General features: G+C 33.2%; 1 protein-coding gene across 1 annotated transcript in view; it reads left to right on the forward strand.

The window, feature by feature from the left end:
- Positions 1-26,066, forward strand: part of LOC101888860 (uncharacterized) — a 65,868-nt gene that overhangs the window by 23,798 nt on the left and 16,004 nt on the right. The window contains exon 3 of the mRNA XM_059128346.1: positions 7,766-7,791. The gene's annotated coding sequence lies outside the window, so the exon portion shown is untranslated. The remainder of the gene's footprint in view (positions 1-7,765; positions 7,792-26,066) is intronic.

Below are 26,066 nucleotides of genomic sequence, written 5' to 3' on the forward strand. Positions count from 1 at the left end.
CAGATAAACTTGATGGCTTCAAAAGTTCAAGCCTATAATTCAAGGGCTTTTGAAGCCAGCCGATTTAGCTACAATTAAATTCTTGTCATTTTAATTTAAAAATTAATTGAATTACAAAACCAAAATCCTAAATTGTAGCCTATTCCATTTAATAGTGTGTGAAGGATCCTCATAAACGGGAAAACATGGTGAGATTAAAAAACTGCAACCAACTACAGACTGCTGTCATTTCTAAGCCACTCGTCCGACAGCTGTTGAAAATATTCCAGTAACAGCTCATTATATTGTTTACAAGCGTACAAAAGCATTTTGGTGAGCATTTTCCGGAAAAAAGTTATTTGTGATAGTGTGATTTCTTTATATTTCGCTGGAAAACAACAAGTGGCTATCGATAGAGCACTCCAGCATTTAAATGTGAATAAATCTTTTGTGTTTCGCACCATCGCTCGTTACCGTAATACTGGTAGCGTAGCCCGACGTCAAGGAAGTGGACGAAGTGGAAGAAAACAGCGACATCAGCAGAACTGGTTCGAAAAGTAAAGAAGCGACTTCATGGAAATCCGCGTCGCAGTGGCCGAAAAATGGCTCATGAGCTGAACATATCGCAATATTACATTCAGCAAATATTCGAAAATGAGCTCGGGGTAAAGCCATTGAAATTCCAAAAAGTGCAATAACACACCGCAAAATAAAGAAAATAGACTCAAAAGAGCTAAAGAGTTGCTTCGTTTGGCCGAAAGTGGTGAACTGCCGAATTTGGTTTTCTCCGATGAGAAAACATTCGTTGTCCTGCAGATTGTAAACAAACAAAAAGGTCGTGTTTACTTGCAAAAGAAGTCAGCTGAAAATGTGCACTTTCGGTTGGCTACCAGAACTCAAGGGCCGGCCATGGTGTGGGCCGCCATAACAGCCGATGGTCGCTCTCCGTATTAATCGACTGTGGCATCAGAATAAATGCCGAATATTATTGCGAAAATATTGTGGAGGATGTATTAAAGACTTGGGCACGCAAACATTTAGGTCGCAGACCTTGGACATTCCAACAGAACTCAGCTCCATTGCACTCAGCACGCGCCACCCAAAAATGGTTACAAACTGAGGTTCCTCACTTCATTTCCAGCGCACAATGGCTACCAAAATCTGCCAAATTTTAATTGATTCTAAATCAGTCACCTAGTCACTTTTTTTATAAATATAGATATTAAATCCTCTGGTAATATTAAAAAAATATCCTTATTCTGAAAAAATATACGATTATATCCCTGCTTAAAAAAAAAATTGAAAAATCTTCTATTATAGACCTACGTCCATTAAAAAATCTATGGTTATAGAGTTTTGATCTTTGAAATTATTGTTTAAAAAAATCCAAGGTTACAGCCTTGTATGATAATTAAAGTTCATTAACTTTTATATTTGAAAATCTAACTTTGTGGGTGAGCCACAATATTCAATATTCATTGATAAATATTTGCTTGTGGCTCAATTATACTTTAAAAATCCACATTTGTAGCCCTGCTAGTTCGTTTAAAATTTTCTCAAGAGGATGCATGCATATAAGCCATATACTCCTTAAAAAATATTCTGTTAAAAATCCACATTTGTGTCCTAATTGTTCTTGAAAAATATATATTTTTTTAAAAATCTACATTTAAGCCTCTTTTGATCCTTAAAACATATTATACAAAAAATTCACTTTAGGGACGCTGAGAGTCCTTAAAAATATTCTTTTAGAAATTGGTCTTTATGGCTCTATTAGATCTTTAAATAATATTCTACCAAAATTCTCGGTTGATTTTTAAAAATTCTTTAAAAAAATCTCTTCCTTTAGCTGTTCTTGATAGATATTCTTCAAAAAAAAGTCCAATAAATAGTTGCGCCTTTAAAAAGGTTTAATTAATAGTAGTCCCCCAACTTTTATACTTTCAAATAATTGTGTAATTTTAGTTTTATGGTTTTTAAGGAATATTTCAACAATTTAATACAACAGGTTTCAATTTGTAACGCTGTAATTTATTCCCACTCAATACAATTGTGTAATATTTGATATTATATCATAATTATTACATTCGAAATTCCTTATATTTTCCAAGATCTGCTATCGAAATTTACAATGATTTTCTATTGAAAAATATCTTCTCATTTATAAATTAAACATTTCCATTGCTATTAAGACTTGGGGCTCCAAATACTTAAACAACATTTATAAGGCAAATAACTCTCACATGAAAGGGTTAAATCTCAGTATTACATACCCATTGGAAAAATAACCGCATTAATAATGGATTTCCCTGAAATACATTAAACAAAGATGTAATACAAATCATATAATTTTATAGTTTTTTTCCTTCCAATACTGAATTCGAGATAACATTTATATTGACAGAAACAAAATTGTGTTGGGGAAAAACACTCAAACCAACAATGGGTTTTAGAAAAATTCTCATTCGTGTTTTGGGAGGCCAAACGATTAGAGACATTTTTCATAGATAAATTGTTGACTTAATACGAAATTGAAAGTTGTACAGATTGTTAGAGAATAAAGAGTAATGAATCAATGTAGATTTTTGTTCAGATTCGGTTTTTTTTGTTCGTACGTGACCTACAACACATGCACGACACACGGACACACTTCATTGACCACAAGCCAACATTGCTGGTGAGAGGGAATTTTGTTTTTAGCAAAAAACGTTGTCATTGTTTAACTAAAAATAATTTTCATGTTTTTCACAAAATAAATTGACATTTGTATTTTTCTTTTTTTGTGGAAACCCCCAGAATTTCACAAACAAAATTGAATATTTTTCTAATTTTCTTTCTTTTGTTAATGGTTCTTAGATACAAACAACGCCCACTCGAACGACTTCTGCCGTATACCTTCAAAATGAAATTAGTATATTATTTTTCTTTAAGTATGTATATTAAATTTGGCTGTTGAATATATATGTATTAAAATACATGCCATTAAAAAAATATTTTCTTATGTTCAGTCAACAGGTGGTCGAATTAGTTTTAATTGCTTCAATAAAATCTCATGAAAATTGAGCATACTATAAATCATATAATTAATATTTGTGGTTTTTGGGGGGAAAATAAGTGGGTCACATTTTCTATATGTATACAATGTCAAGGTCGTATTTAGGTTAGATGCCTACAAATTTGGAACACCTTGGCAAAGGCAATGAAAAGACGAAAATACCGTTTGGTATTTTTTAAATACTCAGAACAATAATTGCAATTTTTTTACAATTATTATTTCGAATATCTTTTGATTTTCATGGACTAGCAAGTCTAAAGCCGCTAGAAATATTTTTAAGTATCAGTTGAAGTAAAATTTAGTGTATTTTCAGAATATTATTTGAATGCTTGTGAGACAATTATCGTACATTTTTATTGAATATTATGTGCGAGACCATGTAGGGCCGCAATAGTAGATTTACAAGTAATATCTTTGTACAAATATTTATGAATAATAAGATAAAAAGTACCAGTCGATTTTGCCGACAGATGTATACCCTCAGCCAATGTTCGTTTATTTAAATATATGTTTTGACTTCTGTGATGATTGTTCATATTGTTGGCCCTCTATGAAGTAGGTTTCGAAGGGATGGGACAAAATTGTCCATCTCGTAACGGACCTATATAAATATGTCATAATTATTGCAACGTGCCAGGTTTGAAATATGTTATAATTTTTAGAAAATGTTAAAATGTGCCTGAGGTGCCAAATGAAATCGACCGAAGTATTTCCTTTGTTATGGGCAAAATTTCAAGAAGATCGAAAATACATATATATTTTTTATGCGGAATCATAAACTTAGTTGTATAGAATCGCTGACTTGTTTCGCAAGTTATGACAAAGATATACCAGAAGGAGATGACCGATATATCCCATTTTCTCAACAGATCTTGTGTTAGCAAAAATGTTTGTATGTGTGAAATATAAAGAGAACCGGATGCTTATTATACCCTACACCACAAGGTGGTCAGGGTATTATGTCTTTGTGCATTTGTTTGTAACAGGCAAAAGGAAACGAGATAGACCCATAGTTCCTTTTGATGATCTCCATAGAATCACATTCTGAGTCGATTTATGCATGTCCGTCCGTCCGAGTATCCATGTATTTTTGTAAACAATGTACAGTTCGCATTTATTGCCCTATCCAGATGAAATTTTGCACAAATCATTTGTTTGGCCCAAGGACGAGCCCTATTGAAATTGGAGGTGATCGGTCAAAATTTAGATATAGCTCCCATATATATCTTCGTACGATTTGCCTTTTTTGTTGTACACCAAACATGTAATATCAGTCCGAATAGTATGGAATTTTGCACGTACGATCAGATTGGACTAAATTTGATGGAAATCGGTTCAGATATAGCTATAGATCCCATATATATTGTTCATCCGATTTGTTATTTTTGTCCTTCGCAGCCGTTATATGCACCCTGTAACAACAATATTTTAGGAAATATATCAAATACAGCTCAGAAATACCTTTGCTAAATTTTACCGAGATCGGTTCAGATTTGGATATAGCTCCCATATATAACTTAGTCCGATTTATCTTTGATTGTGCACCAAACGTCTAATAATTGCCCAAATGGGATGAAATTTGGCACTTACGACCAAATTAAGTCTAGAAGCTAGTATGTCAAATTTGATCGAAATCGGTTCAGATATAGCTATAGCTTCCATATATATACTTCATCCGATTTGTTATATTTGTTACCCACAACCGTAATATGCACTCCGTAACAACGATATTCAGGGAAATATATCAAATACACTTCAGAAATATCTTTGCCAAATTTTATCGAGATCGGTTCCGATTTGGATATAGCTCCCATATATATTTTTATCCGATTTCAAATTAATTGTGCTCCAAATGGGCAATACATAACATTAGTCCTTTGAACTTTAAATTATAATTATAATCATGATTGAATTCTCCCATAAAAACTTTTAATTGTTATGCGGAGCTCTACTAAATTAGCAAAGTGGTGTAGGGTGTCATAAATTCGGCCCCGCCCGACTTTAACACTTTCGTTACTGGTTTTTTATAAACATTTTGGATATTCAAAACTTTGACACCACGGAGGTACCAGAATTGTCCGATCTCTACAGTCTTTATAACAGATCCTGTGTTGATAGAAATATTCAGATGTGCCAAGTGTGAATGGAATCGGATGTTAATTTCGGGTTTTATGAGCTTAATGGATTTTCAAATTTTCGACTTTTTTTTTTTTTTTTTTTGAGGGGGGGGGGTGTACCCGAAGGAGTGGACCGATATATTCCGTCTTAATACCAATTGGACTCTTACATCACATTTTATAAGAATTGTAATTATTTAAAATGTTGACCCTTTTGGGGGGGAGGTACTTTATGGAGTGGACCGATATTGGCCATTTTCGCACCTGACCTGGCAAAGATGTAAATATCATTATTTGCAAAGTTGGAGCAAAATCAAATAATCCTTTCTCTTTTTGTGCACAAAATATATTTTTTGATATTTCCGACATTTTGTGGGGGAGGTACCAGAAGGAGTGGATCGATATGTTCCATATTAATACCAGACCTTGGGGTAATATAAATATTGGAATGTGTGAAATTTGAAGACAATCGGACTCTGACATCACATTTTTAAAGACTTGTAATTATTGAAAATTTCGTCCACATGTGGGGGAGGTACCAGAAGGAGTGGATCGATATGTTCCATCTTATCACCAGACTTTGGGTTAATATAAATATTGAGATGTGTGAAATTTGAAAACAATCAGACTCTTACATTATATTTTGTAAGTGTTGTAATTAGTCAAAATTTTGAGTAATTTTTAATATACCCTCCTTAAAAGGTATAAAAACCTTGTTTTTTCACAAAAGTAGAATACATTCCCAGAACTTTTAGTAGCCTAATTAGGAATTCCTTTTTATAAAAACAACAATGAAGGGATTAAGCCTGACCATTTTGCAACAACAAAATACTATGGTATCCCGAACAATCAAGCCAACACTGAATTGTAACATATTTATACTTTCTCAGACTCTTGGGGAAATAATCGTGGATTTCAAACAAACATTTTCTAGATTTTTTAAAAATTTTTTTTTTTTTTTTTAGAAGAGCTGCAATAGCTGATTGATTACTTCCTCTTGTGTTAATTTCTTTCAAATATAATAATTTGTTATTAACAAATTCATAAATATTACCAATAACCAAACTGACCTCTCCCCTCTCGATATAATGCCAGACAAATCAAACCACGCTAATCAAAGCAAACAGCTGTTAACGCTGAGTTCCGCTTCTATAGGAAACCCAAAATCATTAAGCGATAAATCTGTTCGGCAATGAATCATTCAACTGTAAAAAAGTCATGGTTTTTGAAACGGCCAATAAATAAAAATCTTAAGTATTATTCATGTGGCGGCGGCAGCGGCGTGTGGCATTGTCTTAAGAAAACGGCCGACAAAGACACTCGAACAAACACTGGCGTTTTGGTTTCAAATCGGTCAATGGCTTAACGGAGAACCTCTCTATCGGTCACTTATGATATTGTCCAATGATAATGGGGCACTACATTGATATTTAATATCATTGCTTTAAGAGAGCATGGAGAGGGAAGGTGATTGAGGTGGGGCACATTCAATCACCGAACCATAAAGCGTTTGCTGACATCTGATATCTACCGATTTTTTTTTTCTTTTTTTGGAAATCAAGTGTCCAAAATTTATTTTATAATTCAAACCGAAAAGGAATCGGAATGTTTGATCTTGATCTCATGCTGCCTCTCTCCCCCTGCCTTTTGATTAAAAGTTCTATGAAAATGTAATGCCAGCCAACCGGATAGCCTTGTCGAAAGTCATGGCAATCCACACACACACACACACACTGACACAAACAGGGGGGGTTGTCATTATTTTAAGAATTGATTTGCAACCGGTTACGGTGCCAATCACCAACGGCAATCGGCGAATTGCAATGCTGACGTATGACTGGACTAGTCTAGTTAGCGGGTCAATTCATCAATACATATATGGAACGTCTATAATTAGACTCCGATTTGATTAGAGTGAGAGAGCGAGCGAGCGAACAAATGCCAATTAATGGAGTATTTAGCCAATGATTTTATTTCACATTGTCGTTCAATTCAATTCGAGTTTATTTTTAATTAGTCCATTTAATTGAGTTATTTTGTCAATAATTGTTAATGAACCACTTATCTGGGTTATGTGTGAGGCTAAGCAAGAGAATACTACTAGCCTACTAGCAGTTGAAAAGGATAATTAAGTTTCACACATGGTACAATGAATTCAAGGTAGGGCAGAACTACCATATGATTTAAATTTTTTTATTTTTCTGGCTTATTTGCTTATGTGTGTGTCTTCTTTTCAATAATAAAAAGTTGTTCAGAAAATATTCAAATTCGGGTGTTTTCAAAATGCTTATTGCAACGAATGCATCGACAAAATCTACAGTTTTTGTCGCGAATTAAACCATAAGAGACATATAGAACATGATATTGAAAATAATTTTTAACCATTCATTCAGTTTTCGCGGTTTTAAATTATTTATTCAAAATCAATGCAACAAGTTGTTTGCTTTTTTTTATTATTTTGATAGTAATTCTGACATTACAAGCCAAACAGGTAGACCTCTATACTTGCAATTTTTTCAAAGTTGACCTACCTTCTCTTCATTGTACCATGGTTTCACAAAAGTTTTTTTTTATTTGTTTTCAAAATAGTAATTTATTTTTTCTCCTTTTTCAGATTCAATATTAATCTCCAATAAAAAAGTAAGTATAAAATTGGAAATATTTCATCCAAATAAATTTCGAATTCTCTTCGAAAGCAGGGAAAAAATTAGGTAATGCAAATAATTTACAAAATTTTCAAGGATTCTACAGCTAGGATTTTAAGATAAATCTTTAAGGATCAATCTGAATTTTTTAAGTTTATTTTTTAAGGACCAACAGAGCCACAAAAGTGGATTTTAAATAATATTTGTAAAGGACATATGGGGACTTTTTAAGCCAAACGAACCTCAATCTAGAATTTTTGGAATGAAATATTTTTTAGGACCAGCCAAGTCTAGATCAGATTTTAGAAATCGGATAGGAAATTATTTAAAGATAAGTCTATGTCAAAGGTAAAATCGTAGATTTGGGGGAAACCCTCTCCATTTGAGCACCAATGGAGCTATTTTCGTTAGTGTTTCTAAGAAATTCTCCGAGGAGCTCAACGATTTATACTAGTTTTTTTTAAGAATATTTTGGCTTTTTTGATTATTGTCGTTAATCATGATTTTTTTATATTTTATCAGAACAACAAGACTATAATCATTAAAATCTATGGTCCTTTACATCAAGGCTATAATCTTAAAAATATATATTTCTAGGACCAGTAGCATGTTTATATTTAAAGACCTTCTGTAAAATGTTTTGCAAGCACAAGCAATTTTTCTATAGTCTGCGATTCCTAAACATATATTTTTAAACGACAATAGAGCAATGATCTGGGATTTAAAAATCTTTTTTTGATACCAGTAGCAAGGACGGAGTTTTTAAAGCTTTTTATTTAAAGCAGGTTTATAATCTTAATTATTTAAGGACCATAAAGGCCATAAAAATGTATATTTTAAAAAATATTTTTCAAGGACCTGTAATGTATTATCTGGAGCCAATGAAACAGTTACATGCTGTCCAAATGTTGCTCTGTGGTATTTTGGCCCATTCCCGGCGAAGCACTTGCTTGAGGATTTTTTAAAAAATATTTTTGAAGTACCAACAGAGCCTCAAACTAAAGAATATTTTGCAAACCTCTAAAGTATATTTTTCAAGGACCAATAGAGTCTCAAACGTGGATTTTCTAAAGAATATTTTTCAAGGACCAATAGAGTCTCAACCGAGGATTTTCTATACAATATTTTTCAAGGACAAACAGATCCTCCAACGTGGATTTTCTATACAATATTTTTCAAGGACAAACAGATCCTCCAAAGTGGATTCTCTAAAGAATATTTTTCAAGGAGCAACAGAGCTTCAAACAAGGGTTCTCTAAAGAATATTTTTCCAGGACCAACAGAGCCTCAAACGTGGATTTTCAAAAGAATATTTTTCAAGGACCAACAGGGCCTCAAATGTGGATTTTCTAAAGAATATTTTTCAAGGACCAACAGAGCCTCAAACGTTTATTTTCTAAAGAATATTTTTCAAGGACTAACAGAGCCTCAAAAGTGGATTTTCTAAAGAATATTTTTCAAGGACCAGTCTCTAACGTGGATTTTCTAAAGAATATTTTTCAAGGACCAATAGAGTCTCAAACGTGGATTTTCTAAAGAATATTTTTCAAGGACCAACAGTGCCTCAAACGTGGATTTTCTAAAGAATATATTTCAGGGACCAACAGAACCTCCAACGGGGATTTTCTAAAGAATATTTTTCAAGGACCAATAGAGTCTCAAACGCGGATTTTCAAAAGAATATTTTTCAAGGACCAATAGAATCTCAAAAGTGCATTTTCTAAAGAATATTTTTCAAGGACCAACAGAGCCTCAAACGTGGATTATCTAAAGAATATTTTTCAAGGACCAACAGATCCCCAAACGAGGATTTTCTAAAAAATATTTTTGAAGGACCAACAGAGCCTCAAACGTGGATTTTCTAAAGAATATTTTTCAAGGACCAATAGAGTCTCAAACGTGGATTTTCTAAAGAATATTGTTCAAGGACCAACAGAACCTCAAACGTGGATTTTATAATGAATATTTTTCAAGGACCAACAGAGTCTCAAACGTGGATTTTATAATGAATATTTTTCAAGGACCGACAGAGTCTCAAACATGGATTTTCTAAAGAATATTTTTTAAGGACCGACAGAGTCTCAAACATGGATTTTCTAAAGAATATTTTTCAAGGACCATCAGTGTCTCAAAGGTGGATTTTCTAATGAATATTTTTAAAGAACCAACAGAGAACAGAGGATGGTTTAAGTCTCTATTGTTTCTTTAAAAATATCCTTTAAAAATTCACGTTTCAGACTCCCTTGGTCCCTCAAAGAATATTTCAAAAATCCAATTTCAGGTCTATGTTTCTCCTTAAAAACACGTTTAAAAATCTAAGTTTTTGGCTCTGTTGATCCTTGAAAAATATTCTTAAAAAAGTCCAGCTTTGAGGCTCTTTTGGACCCTGAAAATTTACTTTAAAAGTCCCTTTCTTAGTTGCTCCCTAAAAATGTCCTTTAAATATCGCATTTCTGATCCTGTTTATCCTTGGAATCCTAAAAAATCCACGTTTGTTGCCCTGTTGGTTCTTATTTTTTTTTTAATCCAAGTCTGTGTCTCTCTTAGTTCTCCATTTTTTATCTGAACTGTTCACGTTCGACGTGAATGGTCCCCATCCACAATGGACTTACGTTCGTGAAAGTTCCACGCATATTTATCATATCCCAATATATCTACCTACCTTAACTGAGTACGGATTTAAGTTGAAGGCGTGCCAAAATATTTTTATCTCCCATTTGCCGTTATTGTTTAATTTTATAACTGAAATTAATCCTAAATTAAACCCCAGCGCTTTATTATCAGATACCGTTTATAACATGTTTGAATATTTTTGGCTAAATACGTGACGTGACATCCGGACTAAAAATCCCTCAAAGAAAAACAGAAGACGAGAGTAAATGCACGTAATTCAATGCTCCTCCAGGGGGAAAAAATGAAAGGAGATAACAAATTGATAACAAAAGAAAAAAAGAACATTTGTTTCCAACTCAATTTCAATTTCTTGCTGCTCAGCGCAAATGATTAACTGCTGACTTAAAAAGTTGACCTAATTTTTCAAAAAATAAAATTTCGAAAATTGGTTGACCGATTTTTTGCTTTTGTCAATTTTAATATGCCGTTGGCCAATGGATGGGGGTATTCCTCAATCAATTCCCCAAATTTGTGTATGTCAGCTGTTTTGGTCGTCAATCCATTCTCCTTTTATTCTTTGCCCAATTTTGAAGTCCAAAGTTAGCCGAACCCACCCAAAAATAAAGCCCCAGAATATGTGGAGGTGACTTTTCAGTATTTCCATCCATCCAGCTGCATCAGCAGTTACGCGACTCCAGAGCAGCATTGACGACAATAACACTGAAAACAGCAACAAAACCAAAAACAAAACGGGAAAATGTAAACCACAAACTTGTGTAAAAGTAAAGCAATAACAACAACAACAACAATTACAATAACTTACTTTGCCATGCGGCCGGCACCCGGAGACACAGTTTTAAACTGAAACCAGAACCAAGACCATCGAAACCCACAAAAGCGTCGTCAAATGACAAATGAATGGCAAACGGCAAACTATGGCAGAACAGCAGTAAAGCATCGAGCCAACAGACGGACGAATATCAGGCAATAGTCTATTTGTCGTTATCGTCGTAGTGGTCCCGCTGTTGCTTGGCTGGTCTGGGCTGCCGGTATGGCGTTGCATTGCGCCTCAGTTTACGTTGGAAAATGGCAAAGAAAATGTCATGACGTTTATTTTTTTTTCTCTCTTTCTTTCAGTCTTATTAAATACTCGTACATTGATATTAAATTAAATTTTATCATAATAAAAAAATTGAATAATAGGTGCGTCTGAGCGTTTTTTTTTTTTTTGTCTTAGCAGGATATACATGTTTTTTAAAGCATATTTTTTCAATAATCAAAGGATTGTGATTTTTTAAAAATAAGTTTTCAAGGCCGAACGGAATCTGAAACGTTTTTTAAAGAAAAAATTCAAGGGTCAAGAGTTCCTCAAACGAGGATTTTTTAAAGAAAAAATTCAAGGATCAAGAGGGCCTCAAACGTGGATTTTTTAAAGAAAAAATTCAAGGATCAAGAGGGCCTCAAACGTGGATTTTTTAAAGAAAAAATTCAAGGATCAAGAGGGCCTCAAACGTGGATTTTTTAAAGAAAAAATTCAAGGATCAAGAGGGCCTCAAACGTGGATTTTTTAAAGAAAAATTCAAGGATCAAGAGGGCCTCAAACGTGGATTTTTTAAAGAAAAATTCAAGGATCAAGAGTTCCTCTTCCTAAAGACTACCAACCAACAGAATCTCACAAGAGGACCTTCTAAAGAATATTTTTCAAGGATCAAGAGTTCCTCAAACGTGGATTCCCTAAAGAATACCAACCAACAGAATCTCACAAGAGGTCTTTCTAAAGAATATTTTTCAAGGAACAACAGAGTCTCAACTGTGGATTTTTCAAGAACCAACAGGGCCTCAACGTTGGATTTTCCAAAGATAATCTATTAAGGACCAACAGAGCGTTTAAGGAGACCTTTAAAGAGTATTTCAAGGACCAACAAAGCCTCAAACGTGAATTTTCTAAAGAATATTTTCAAGGACTAACAGATCCTCAAACGTGGATTTTCTAAAGAATATTTTTCAAGGACTAACAGATCCTCAAACGTGGATTTTCTAAAAAATATTTTTCAAGGACTAACAGATCCTCAAACGTGGATTTTCTAAAGAATATTTTTCAAGGACTAACAGATCCTCAAACGTGGATTTTCTAAAGAATATTTTTCAAACGTGGATTTTCTAAAAAAATTCAAGGATCAAGAGGGCCTCAAACGTGGATTTTTTAAAGAAAAAATTCAAGGATCAAGAGGGCCTCAAACGTGGATTTTTTAAAGAAAAAATTCAGGATCAAGAGTTCCTCTTCCTAAAGACTACCAACCAACAGAATCTCACAAGAGGACCTTCTAAAGAATATTTTTCAAGGATCAAGAGTTCCTCAAACGTGGATTCCCTAAAGAATACCAACCAACAGAATCTCACAAGAGGTCTTTTTAAGAATATTTTTCAAGGAACAACAGAGTCTCAACTGTGGATTTTTCAAGAACCAACAGGGCCTCAACGTTGGATTTTCCAAAGATAATCTATTAAGGACCAACAGAGCGTTTAAGGAGACCTTTAAAGAGTATTTCAAGGACCAACAAAGCCTCAAACGTGAATTTTCTAAAGAATATTTTCAAGGACCAAAAGAGTCTCAAACGTTATTTTCTAAAGAATACTTTTCAAGGACCAACACAGCCTCAAACGAGGATTTTCTAAAGAAAATCAAATTTTGGACTTGGATTTTTTAATTAACATTTTTTCACGGACCAAAAAAGACCTAAAGAAGATTTTTAAGGATATTTTTCGAAAGACCAAATAAGCCACAAACAAGAATTTTTGAGTTTTTTTTCAAGGACCAACATAACATTTTAATTAAGATTTTTAGAGGATCAAAAGAACCACAAATGTGGATTTTGAAAATAATATTTTTTAAAGGACCAACGGCGACTCAAACGTGTGTTTCCAAAGAAAAATTTTCAAGGACCAACAAGACCGAAACGTGAATTTTTCAAAGAATATATTTTTGAGACCAAAAAAGCCTCGAATGATGATTTTCTAAAGAATATTTTTCAAGGACCAACAGACCCTCAAACTTTGATTTTCTAACGTATATTTTCCAAAGATCAACAGAGAATCAAACGAGGTTTTTTTAAGAAAAATTTTTAAGGAGCAGAGTATTTTTAGGGAAATTTTGATTTTTTATGGATATTTTCCCAAAGACAACAACATGAACTTTTGAGATTTTTTTCAAGGACCAACAGATTATTCAAATTAATATTTTTGTAGGATCAAAAGAGCTTCAAACGTGGGTTCTGATAAGAATATGTTTTCAAGGACCTAATGACACTCAAACCTGGATTTTTGCTAAAGGACCCCAAACGTGGATTCTTAAAAGGATATTTTTTAGAAACAAACGAGAGCCTCAAACGAGATTTTTTAAAGCAAAATTTTTGAAGGAACAAAAAAGCGTCAAATTTGCATTTAGCCTTAAATCTGTAGCTTTTTAATTTTTTCCTTTTAAAAATGTTTTTAAGGATCAACAGGTGCTCAAAAGTACATCCCTTAAAAATGTTCAAGGTCCAACACAGACATACATGCGAATTTTAAAAGAGTCCTAACAAGTGCTCGCTATTTCGTCAACGAAAAGTCCACCATAATTTTTTTTCTAAACCCACCTCCATACCTCATTTCCAGATAAGCACAGATACCTCAACAACAAATTTGAGGATTCCAGCCGTATCCTTCACCCAATACCAAATTTAGTACCATTTAGTACTTTTCATACAAATACAGGACGCATTTCCAAATCACTTCTAAGTCTCAAATACCAATAACATCAGTAATCTAAATATAAATTTTCAGAATTTTATCTCTATACCTTCAACGAATAGCAAACGGTACTTTTCGTGCACTTATAGTACACTTTTCCAAAAACCAGCTCCATATTTTTAACCACAGACACCAACAGAGACCTAAAAAACAAATTTTAGGTTTCCAGCCCTATCTCTTCACCCAATACCAAATTTAGTACTTTTTAGTACTTTTTGTATAAAAATATGACGCATTTCTAAACTGCCTTCAAATCTCAAACCCAGATACCATCAGCAATCTAACTATCAAATATCGAAAATTTTATCTCTAACCCTTCAGCCAATACCAAATATAGTACCATTCAGTATTTTTCGTACAATTATGGTACACATTTCCGAAACCACCTCCATATATCCATTAGTACTTTTCGAACCTTTTTTGGCAAATGTCCGAATATATCGAAAATCACACGCCTATGCACCAAGACTGAATGATTCTCATCCTAAATTTGAAGTTTTTAGCTCTCTTCGTTCAAATAATGCCGAATGGTACCATTTTACAAGTTTAGTACCATTTCAGAACTTTTCGTTACCTTAAAGTCTAGATTTCTAAAAATCCTTTGGTACATCTATCTTGCACTCCATCTGTGACTCTTATTTCAAATTTTAGAATTCTAGCTTATTCCGTTTGTCCTATAAAACGTATTTAATTTTTAGAACAATTTAGTACTTTTCGAACCTCTTTTTGGCGAATGTCCAAATATATTCGAAAATCACACGCCTATGCACCAAGACTGACTGATTCTCATCCTAAATTTGATTTTTTTAGCTATATTCGTTTACATAATACGAAATGGTACCATTTTAGAAGTTTAGTACCATTTTAGAACTTTTCGTAACCTTAAAGTTCGTATTTCCAAAACCCTTTGGTACATCTATCCTGCACTACATCAGTGACTCTTAAGCTAAATTTCAAAAATTTTATCTAATTCCATTTGTCCAAACCAGCTATTTAGTTTTTAGAACATTGTTATACCTTTCGTACCCTTTCAGTATGAATTTCCAAATATATATGGAATATAACGCGCCGAGACGACCCCTCGTCCAAATTTTCAAGATTCTAGCTTCAGCCGAGTCGTCTGGGTGTTTATTCTCAGTCAGTTACTTCCCTTCTCCTTTAAATATGTAGATCTAAGGACCAACAGAGCAACACATCTGGATTTTTGAACTGAGGTACGAAATTTTCCCATTGGGAAAAAGTCCCCAACCTCAGTGAACTGCAATTTTTTTCTACAGAAAAAATTTCCTCTTTTTTATAGAAAAAAATCCCCAAAGAATATTTTATAAAATCAAATCTCTCAAAACCCTACATACCCACCTAATACCTCTCTGAACACCCACTGACGAACAATGACAGTGAATATTGCCGGTATTTTTGTAATTGTGTTTGATGCGCAACCATGGGTGGTTGTTGTTTATCCAGTGTAATTGTTGGCGTTGTTGTTGTTGTTTCTAGTGTATGTGAACGAATCTGAGTTTTGAATACATTTTATACACGTCGGTCCCTCGGTCCGTCCGTCCATTCGCCTGGCTGTTGTCAATTTTTTTTTACGCTCTCGTCTCTGACGCTCACTCAGTCGCTCATTCCTCCGTCCAGCTGTTTCGGTTGCTGTAATTGTAAATTTTCTTTGAAGTTTAGTGCAAAATTTAACAGTCAATCAACGGCGTTTGTGGCAAAAGGTTTATAACTCGTTTTAGCTGGAGTTTCAAATCCGGCAGAAATGGCAATTTATTGATGTCTGGTTTTGGTTTGGTTTGGTTGGGTTACGTTCGGTTCGGTTAGTGCGATTTGAACTTGAACGCGTAGATCGAACATAGAAGTGGTCGAAGAAGACAACAAAGAGATAAAAACAACGGTAGCTTTACGCATCTGTAAAAACCGGTAACAAAGCGGTCATAATACGGTTCTTTCGAATTCGATGATTGATAAAAAAATAAATTTTGCAAAAAAAAAATAGAAAAACAACAACGGCACATTAATTAACTAAATGTTATTAATCAAATAAAGTGTTTTGCATATAAATTAATGGTGATGAATGTGAAATATTGAAATAAGAATTTGACGTCTACAGACAAAAAGTGAAAATTCCCACCAGAACAAAGTGCTGTTGTTCAGTTCTGTTAAAAGTGTTGACAAAATTTAAATAAATAATTAAGAAATATTTTGTTTAGTAAAATAATAAAAATTAAAAATATCATTAGATAAATAATTTCGAAGAGTCTGGAAAAAAGTTCTCCAGAAATGACAGGCAGGAAAAAAATAATTTATGGGAATGGAAGTCCTTCAATATTCCTAGGGTCTAATGGATTTTTTCATGGAAAATGTAAAAACCTGCTTCGAATTGAAAGCTTAAAGCAATTTCACAAACCCATTCTTTTCAAAATTCCTGAAAAAAAAACTTAAAAACCAAGATAGCAGAGCTAAAAATATAAGAGAAATGTATGTATTTTTAAACTTTGCATCGGCAGGTTAATAAAAAAAGGCGAGGTAAAGTTCCGCCCATTCATGTATATTTGAAAATATTCGAGTTAAGAATTCTTAGAATCCATGCATTTTAGGTATATAGTGTTGTTGGCAATATTATTGGCAAAAATCCGAGAAATATTTTAGTAAAGCAAAATAAACCTCGTTCGAATCGTTCGAAGGGGTCTTTTAGGTCATTTTATTAAAAAACTTTCAAAAAATCAAAATATTCTACAAAATTGATCGTCGTCGCAGAACATATCAGAACTCTACAACTTACTTAAAAGTCGGTATAAATTACACTGTGCCACAAAATGCATTTTTTTTAATCAATTCAGGAAAACTGTGGATTCGAAATTAATGCTTGAAATTTTGCACTAGGGTTTTTGGAAATGCATACTAAAAGGATATGAAAAGTACCAAAATGTACTGAAAATTTAATGCTTTGATAAGGATAAACGAAATAAAAATTTTGAAATTTGGAATGAGATTTACTGATGGAGTGGAGGATAGATGTACCAAAGGGCTTTTGGAAATTCGAACTTTAAGGTTACGGAAGGTTCTAAAAGGGTACTAAACTTCTCAAATGGTACAATTTTGTGTTATGTGAACAGATAGAGCTATAAAAACTAACAATTTTGTATGAGAATCAAGGTACGAAAGTAAGTTAGATACATTATGGTGGTACATATTGAATATGTACTAAAGGTGGGAACTTAACTAAATGGTACTAAATTTGGAACTTTTGTACTAAATTTGAAACAATTTGCTACGGATGAAGCTGGAATTTTTAAAATTTTGTAGTGTGATCCCTGTTGATGGTAGGTTTGTGATAGAGAGGTGGTTTTGAGAAATGTGTATTAAAAGTATACGAAAAGTACGAAATAGTACTATATTTGATACAATTTGGTATTTGGTGAAGAGATAGTGGTGGCAGATTGAAATTTGAGAGATGGTTTTGGAAATGTGTATTATTATTGTACGAAAAGTACTGAATGGTGCTATATTTGGTATTGGGTGAAGGGATAGAGATAAAATTCTGAAATTTGATATTTAGATTACTGGTTGTATCTGTTTTTGAGATTTCATGGGTTTTGGAAATTCGTCCTATATTTGCACGAAAAATACTAAATGGTAATAAATTTGGTATTGGGTGAAGGGAATAGAATTTGAATCCTTAAGTCTAATGGCGAGGTCTCTGTTGGTATCTGGAAATAAGATATGGATGTGGTTTTGGAATTGCGTACTATTATTGTACGAAAATTACTTAGTGAGACTAAATTTGGTATTGGGAAAAACGATAGAGATGGAATCCCGAAATTTGATATAGATTTCACCGTTGTTTCCCTGGTTAAGATATGAAGCTGCTATTGGAAATGTGCACCATAATTGTACGAAATGTACTAAATGGTACTATATTGGAAATTAGGTGAAGGGATAGAGATATATTTATGGAATTTGTTGTAAAATATGATATTTGATATTGAGGTCTCTGTTGGTATCTGGAATTGACATAAAGAGGTGGTTTTGGAAATGTGTACTACTATTACTAAATTGTACCAAATTTGGTATCGGGTGAAGGAAAAGAGCTGGAGTCCCGAAATTTGATATGAATGTTTTATTGGTGTCCGTGTTAAAGATATGAAAGCGGTTTTTGAAATGTGTACTATAATGTGTACTATTATTGTGAAAAGTAATAAGCGGTACTAAATTTGGTATTGGGTAAAAGGATGTAGATGGAATCCCGAAATTTGATATAGATTGCACTGTTGTTCGGGGTTTAATATATGAAAATTGTTTTGAAAAAGTTAACTATAATTGTTCAAAAAGTACTAAATGGTACTAAATTTCGAATTGGATAAAAGGATAGAGCTGGAATACCGAAATTTGATACTAAGGTCTCTGGCTGAAATCCTCAAATTTGATATAGAAGTCCTGTTGGTATCTGGGATTAAGAAATGGAAGTGGTCTTTGAAATGTGTACTATAATTCTACGAAAAGTACTAAGTGGTACTAAATTTGGTATTGGGTGAAGGAATAGGACTGAAGTCCTCAGATTTGAAATTAGGTCTCTTTTGGTATCAAGAATTGAGATATCGATATGGTTTTGAAATGTGTACTATTATTGTACGAAAAGTACTGAATGGTACTATATCGGGCATTAGGTAAAGGGATAGAGATATAATTCTGAAATTTGATATTAAGTTCTTTGTTGGTATCTGGGATTGAAAAATGGAGCATGTCTCGGAAATGTCAACTATAATTGTACGAAAAGTACTAAATTTGGTTTTGGTTGAAGGAATAGGGCTGGAATCTTGAAATTTGAAATTGAGGTCACTGCTGGTATATGGATGTGGTGTTGGAAATATTACTATTATAGTGCGAAAAGAATTTAGTGGTACTAAATTTGTTATTGGGTGAAGGGATAGGGATGAAATTATGAAATTTGATATTGATGTCTCTCTCGGTTTCTAAAGGTTACATATGGAGATGTTGAAATTGTTTTGGACAAAAAAATTGGACTGCGATGGTTTTACTATCATCCTCTTCTAAAGATGAAAAATTTTTAAGTTTTTGGTGTAAAAGTAAACATTTTCCTATTATTTTTAATGAAAATATAAAATCTAGAAAAAATTATATAAAACCTTGGAAGTCTGAAAATTAAGGCCAATTTATGAGAACTTGATCGAAAATTTTTTTAACAAGTAAAAAAGCTGTAAGTTCGGCCGGGCCGAACTTTGAATACCCTACACCATTTGGTACAAATTTAAAAATTTTCAAAAAAAATCCCTTAAAAATTCTGTTAAAATACCGAATATAGTCGAATATATATACGACGACTTGGACCTGCATAGGCAACTTTTGTCACAAGCTATTACAATATTCAAATGCGAAACTAGAAAAAAATCTGTTTATAATGTAGCTAAAATCATCAAAATACCGAATATAGGGAGGTACCATCGGGGTTATAAATGGACCTGCCCAGACAATTTTCTGTCATAGGCTGTAGTATCCATTACTAACTTCAAATACAAAATTTGAAATAATTCCGGTAAATAATGCCGCTAAAATCATCAGAATACCGAATATAGGGAGGTACCATGGAGGTTATAAATGGACCTCTCAGACAATTTTCTGTCATAGGCTGTAGTATCCATTACTAACTTCAAATACTAAATTTGAAATAATTCCGGTAAATAATGCCGCTAAAATCATAAAAATACCGAATATAGGGAGGTACCATGGAGGTTATAAATGGGCCTGCCAAGACAATTTTCTGTCATAGGCTGTAGTATCCATTACTAACTTCAAATACAAAATTTGAAATAATTCCGGTAAATAATGTCGCTAAAATCATAAAAATACCGAATATTGGGGGTTCAGTTATATGGGAGCTATACGAAGACGTATACCTGCACAGACAATTTTCTGTCATAGGCTGTAGTACTCATTACGAACTTCAAATAATAAAGTAAAAAACATCTCTAAAATCATCAAAATACCCAATATCAGGAGGTACCGTTGTATGGGGGCTATAGGAAGACGTGGACCTACATGGCCCAGTTTCACTATAAGTCGCCAAAGACATTATTCATAAGATTTGCGGAAAAGAAACCAAAAATATTCCATAAATATTTTTTACCTTGAAATAATTGTAACATTATCCATTCGTAATAGATTCTCAGACTGACACATGTAAATACGTAGATTTAGCGGTCATCGGCTTAATTTAGCGTTTTACTAGGTGTTTAACTATATGAAAGTAAAAAAATAAAATATATGAAAGTATCAGGCCTCAGAAAGCTGAGGTCCGAATTGTTTTTAAAGAAAAATCATTAAAAAACAAGTTAAAAAGTATCAGTCGGTATTGCCGCCAGAGATATACCCTCAGCCTATGTTCGATTATCTAAATATATTTTGACTAGTGTTAAGATTATGCCAAATCTAAATGGAATCGGATGTTAATTTGGCGAGTTATGAGCTTCATGGGTACTCAAAATTTCAATATTTTTCAAATTTCAATACTTGATGGAGTGGACCGATATTGTCCATTTTCACACCTGTCCTAGCACTGACGCAAATATTAGGATTCGCAAAGTCTCTTTCTGTGCAAAAAATTTGTTTTTTTTTTTTTTTTTTTTGAAAATTTCGACCTTTTGTGGGGAGGTAACAGAAGGAGTGGGCCGATATTGTTCATCTTAACACAAGACCTTGGGTTAATATAAATATTGGGATGTGTGAAATTTGAAGACAGTCGGACTCTTACATAACATTTTATGAGAATTGTAATTATTCAAAATTTTGACCATTTGTGGGGGAGGTACTTGATGGAGTGGACCGATATTGTCCATTTCCACACCTGCCCTAGCACTGATGCAAATATTAGGATTTGCAAAGTTGGAGCAAATTTGGATTATCCTTTCTCTTTCTGTGCAAAGAATATATTTTTTGAACATTTTGACCTTTTGTGGGGGAGGTACCAGAAGGAGTGGACCGATATTGTTCATCTTAACACCAGACCTTGGGTTAATATAAATATTGGGATGTGTGAAATTTGAAGACAATTGGACTCTTACATAACATTTTATGAGAGTTGTAATTATTCAAAATGTTGACCATTTGTGGGGGAGGTACTTGATGGAGTGGACCGATATTGCCCATTTTCACACCTGACCTAGCACTGACGCAAATATTAGGATTTGTAAAGTTGGAGCGAATTCGGATTATCCTTTCTCTTCCTGCGCAAAAAATATATTTTTTGAAAATTTCGACCTTTTGTGGGGGAGGTACCAGAAGGAGTGGACCGATTTTGCCCATCTCCGAACTCGATCTAAGTTTGACAAAAATATTACGTTGTAGCCAATTTGGACCAAATCGGATACTCCCTTCGAGAGTTATCGTGCGCACCAGCCAGCCAGAGAGACAGACAGACGGACGGACGGACGGACATCGCTAGATCGACTCCAAATGTTCTGAAACGGATTTGGTCCAAAGAGACGTAGGGTCTAAAACCGTTATTTCGACTAGGCACGTTTTGGCCGTATCAAATGATATATACCCTCTGTAGCCATATGGCTGAGGGTATAAAAACGGCATTTATAGAAAAATGCCTCGAATAATTGATGTCGACTTGTTTCTATAAAAAAAAACTTGTCTCATTGAACTGAGATCGCCTGTCTTTCCATAGAAAGGAATTGTTGACCCAGTCCATTTCGAAAAAATTTTACAGCTTATCCACCAAATTAAATATAAAAAATATTTATATTTTCAGTTTTTTCTCTTTTTTTGCAATACTGACCATGGCAATGAAACAGTTCAAAGACAAATGAAAACAAAAATCATTGCAAGTGACAACAACAAATTAAATGCATTAAAATTATTGTGCGATATTTTTTTACGATGTTTTGAGTAAGGAAGAAAACAAAGGAGGAAATTTTCAAAAAAAATCTTTTGTTTCATTGTTGTTATGATATTTAAATGATTTTTTTTTGCGTCACATTATTGTTAAAAATAAAAAACGTTTACACTCACTTTTTGTTTCAAAAAAAATCAAAAATCAAAATTTTGTTACAAAACTTTGAGACGGTTGACTCCAGATAAGTGCAATATGCTTAATTGGCTTCATTATTTACCAATGTAAACAATGTAGATATTGAAGTTTTCAATTTCAGTTTTTTTATACTTCATTCAAATATTATTGACTGTATTCTTAATTAATATATATAGATACAATCAATATTCAAAATTCCCACACATGTACCACCACACACTTCACAACAACAACAAAAAAACATCATTCATCCAATTAACACCAGTATTGTTTGGGAAGCGAGATGAGATGAGGCGTTCCATTTTTCTGCTCCAAATTAAAATTTGTTTGATTTATTTGTCAGTCAGTCGTTCCGTGTGAATGTGAATGTATGTGTGTGTGTTCATGCGTGGGGAAAAGTGTGCCCCGTCTGACTGGATCACAAGCGAATGAATATCACTTGGATATTTTGCCATATTCCAGAACCCGGAAATTTAATGTGCCACCAGTAGTAGTCAGTGGTTGGTTCGCTGGTTGGAGGTCTGCACTAAATTGTCTGCATGAAATGCAATCTCTTGGTGTTGTTATTTTTTTGTAATTTTGCCTTATAAATGCTAGCCGGGGAAAACTTCGTAGGTTGTCCATGGAAGACCGGTTACAGAGCGCCGCTGTACACTTATAAATGTGGGTTTATTATTTTTTTTCATAATTTATGTGAGATCGTAGAAAAAAAAAGGAGAAAAATTCAGCACTGTGTTTAGAAAAAGAAGTTTAATTAAAAGAGATTGATTTAATTCATTCACTCAATAAATTAGTAAACACCTGTTTAATATAGAAATCTGACCTCAGTTCGTAGAGGTTTTTTTCTACAGACAAACTATTTTTCTTTCCTTTAAAAAAATGTGGATTTTTCAAGAATATATTTCAAGAACTTACCCTCTAAGAAAATTTGGATTTTGTTTTATATTATTCATTTCTGTTTAGATTTTGAAATTAATTTTTTCACGGACTTTCTTTTTACAGTACCGAGTTTTTTTTTAAATATTTTTCAAGGACTTCCTTCTGAAAGAATCGTTGATTTGTTTTAAATATTCTCAATTACTTTCTTTTCTGGAGTCGTGATTTTTCCATTTCTTTTCTAAGAATGGTACAAAATTTGGATCAGTTTGTTTGGGGGCGAACGGATGAAGCTGGAATTTTGAAATTTTCTATTAGGGTTCCTGTTGGTGGTAGGTGTGTGTTAGAGAGGTGATTTTGGGAAATGTGTACTAAAAGTATACGAAAAGTACTAAATAGTACTATATTTAATACAATTTGGTATTGGTTAAACAGATAGTGCTTGCAGTTTGAAATTTGAGTCGCTGTTCATGTGTAACCTTAACAAATGTAAGTGGTTTCGGAAATGTTTATTAAAATTGTACGAAAAGTACTGAATGGTACTATATTTCGTATTCGGTAAAGGTACAGCGATAAAATTCTAAAATTTGATAGTAAGACTTTCGATGGTATATGTGTTTAAGATTTTTGTGGTGGTTTGGAAATGTGTCCTGTATTTGTGCTAAAAGTACTAAATGGTACTAAATTGGGCAATGGATGAAGGGATAGAATTGGAATCCCTAAATCTAATAGTGAGGTCTCTGTTGGTATCTGGAAATGAGATATGGATGTGGTTTTGGAATTGCGTACTATTATAGGAAATGTTTATTCTTGATCAGCGTAAAATTCTAAGTCGAGTTAGCGATGCCCGTCTGTCCGTCCATCTGTCTGTTGTAATCTTTCGAACGAATTGAGATAGGAGGCTAAAATTTTGCACACATGTTTATTTTGCCAGTAGGCAGGTTTAGTTCATAAATGGGTCATGTAGGTCCACGTTTTCATATAGCCCCCATGTAACGGTACCTCCCGATATTCGGTATGTTGATGATTTTAACGACGTTATACAGCGGAATTATTTCAAATTTGGCATTTGTGCATAATACAGCCTAAGACAGAAAAATGTCTGTGCCGGTTCACGTCTTCGTGTAGCCTCATATAACGGTACCTCCCAATATTCGATATTTATATGATTTTGGCGTCATAATTCACCGGAGTAGTTTAAAATTACGTATTTAGATTTCGTAATGGGAACTACAGTCTGTGACAGAAAATTGTCTATGCAGGTCGATGTCTTCGTATAGGCCCCATATATCAGTTCCTCCCTCTATTCGGTATTTTGACGATTTTAGGTACAATACTCACCGAAATGATTTGAGATGTCGTATTTGAAGTTCGTAATGGATGTTACAGCCTGTGACAGAAAGTTGTCTATGCAGCTCCAGGTCTTCATATAGCTCCGATATGACGGTACCTCCCTATATACGTTATTATGATATTCATCGTTTATTTCAAGTTTCGAATTTAAATATGGTAATGGCTTATGTCAAACTATGCCTATGTAAGTCCACGCCGTATAGACCCCAGTATAACGGCTATATTCGGTATTTTTAAGATTTTAACAAAATTTTTAACGGATTCTATTTTTTTGAAAATTTCCAAATTCATTCCAAATGGTGGAGGGTATTCAAAGTTCGGCCCGACCAAACGTACTGCCTTTAAATTTGTTAAAAATAAATTTCACCAAGAATTTGAGGTTATTCGTCTCCAAGAGTCCTGGATTTTTTTTAATATTTTGCAAGGACTTTCTTTTCGAAAATCGTGTACTTTTATAATATATTTTTTCTAGCACATCCTTTTAAAGAATTGTGGGGTTCCAAAAATATATACTGGGGTTATCTCTTCCACTGACTTCCTTTCTAAGAATCGTGGATTTTTAAATATCATTTTCAAGAACCGTTGATTTTGTTAAGAAAAACATTTATGACATATTTTCCTAAAATCTGACTTTTTAATAATCGTGGATTTTTTCAAGAACTGTCTAAAAATCGTAAATGTTTTTAAAAATATTTTCAAGGACTCACAAAAATTTTAGGATTTTTTTAAAATATTTTCTTGTGGATTTAAGAAAAAAATTCAAGGACTTTTCAAGATGGATTTGAATTTGAAACTCGTGAACGTTTTGAAAATATTTTTCATGGACTTATCTTCTAAAAACATGGAGAACAGTACAACAGTGTTAAGATTATTAAACCAGGATTTTGAAAATTTTTATTCAGGACTTCCTTTTTAAGAGACGTGAATTTTTTTTCATTTTCTTTCCTAGGAATCTTGAATTCTTTTAAATATTTTTTTTTCCCAAAACTTTATTTCCGTGGATTTTTTTTAAATATTATTAATGGACTTATTTTCCAATAGTCTTGAATTTTTAAAAATATTTTCAAGAATTTCCTTACACGAATGAATTTTTAAAAATAAATTTCGCGGATATCCTTCTTGATAACCAACAATTTTGCAGGGACTTTCTTTCCCAGAATGCTGGATTAAAAAAGAAAAAGAAAAAGAAAAAGATATATTTGGATATATTCAAAATATTTTCAATGACTTCCCTGCAAAAATCGTGGATTTAAAAAAAAAACTTTTTTAACGATTTCCTCTCCAGGAGTAGTGGTTTCTTCAGAAAATTTAGCATGGACTTTTTAAACACTTTTTTCTAGGACTAAAAATTATGGAAATCTATAAAAAAAATTCCTAGGACTTACTTAACCGTTAAGACTTTTTAAAAATATTTTCAATGACTTGCTAAAATTTGTAGATTTAAACTAAATTCTAACAAATTTTCTAAGGGAATTACTTAAAACTCGTTGCTGTAAACTACCCGCCTTCTTTAAAAACTCTTAGTCTAGAGCGCACAACAGGCCTATACTGGCTTAAGTGTATGGCGGCAAATTACTTCGCCC

The sequence above is a fragment of the Musca domestica genome, unplaced genomic scaffold (assembly GCF_030504385.1).
Source record: "Musca domestica strain aabys unplaced genomic scaffold, Musca_domestica.polishedcontigs.V.1.1 104, whole genome shotgun sequence".
NCBI lineage: Eukaryota > Metazoa > Arthropoda > Insecta > Diptera > Muscidae > Musca > Musca domestica.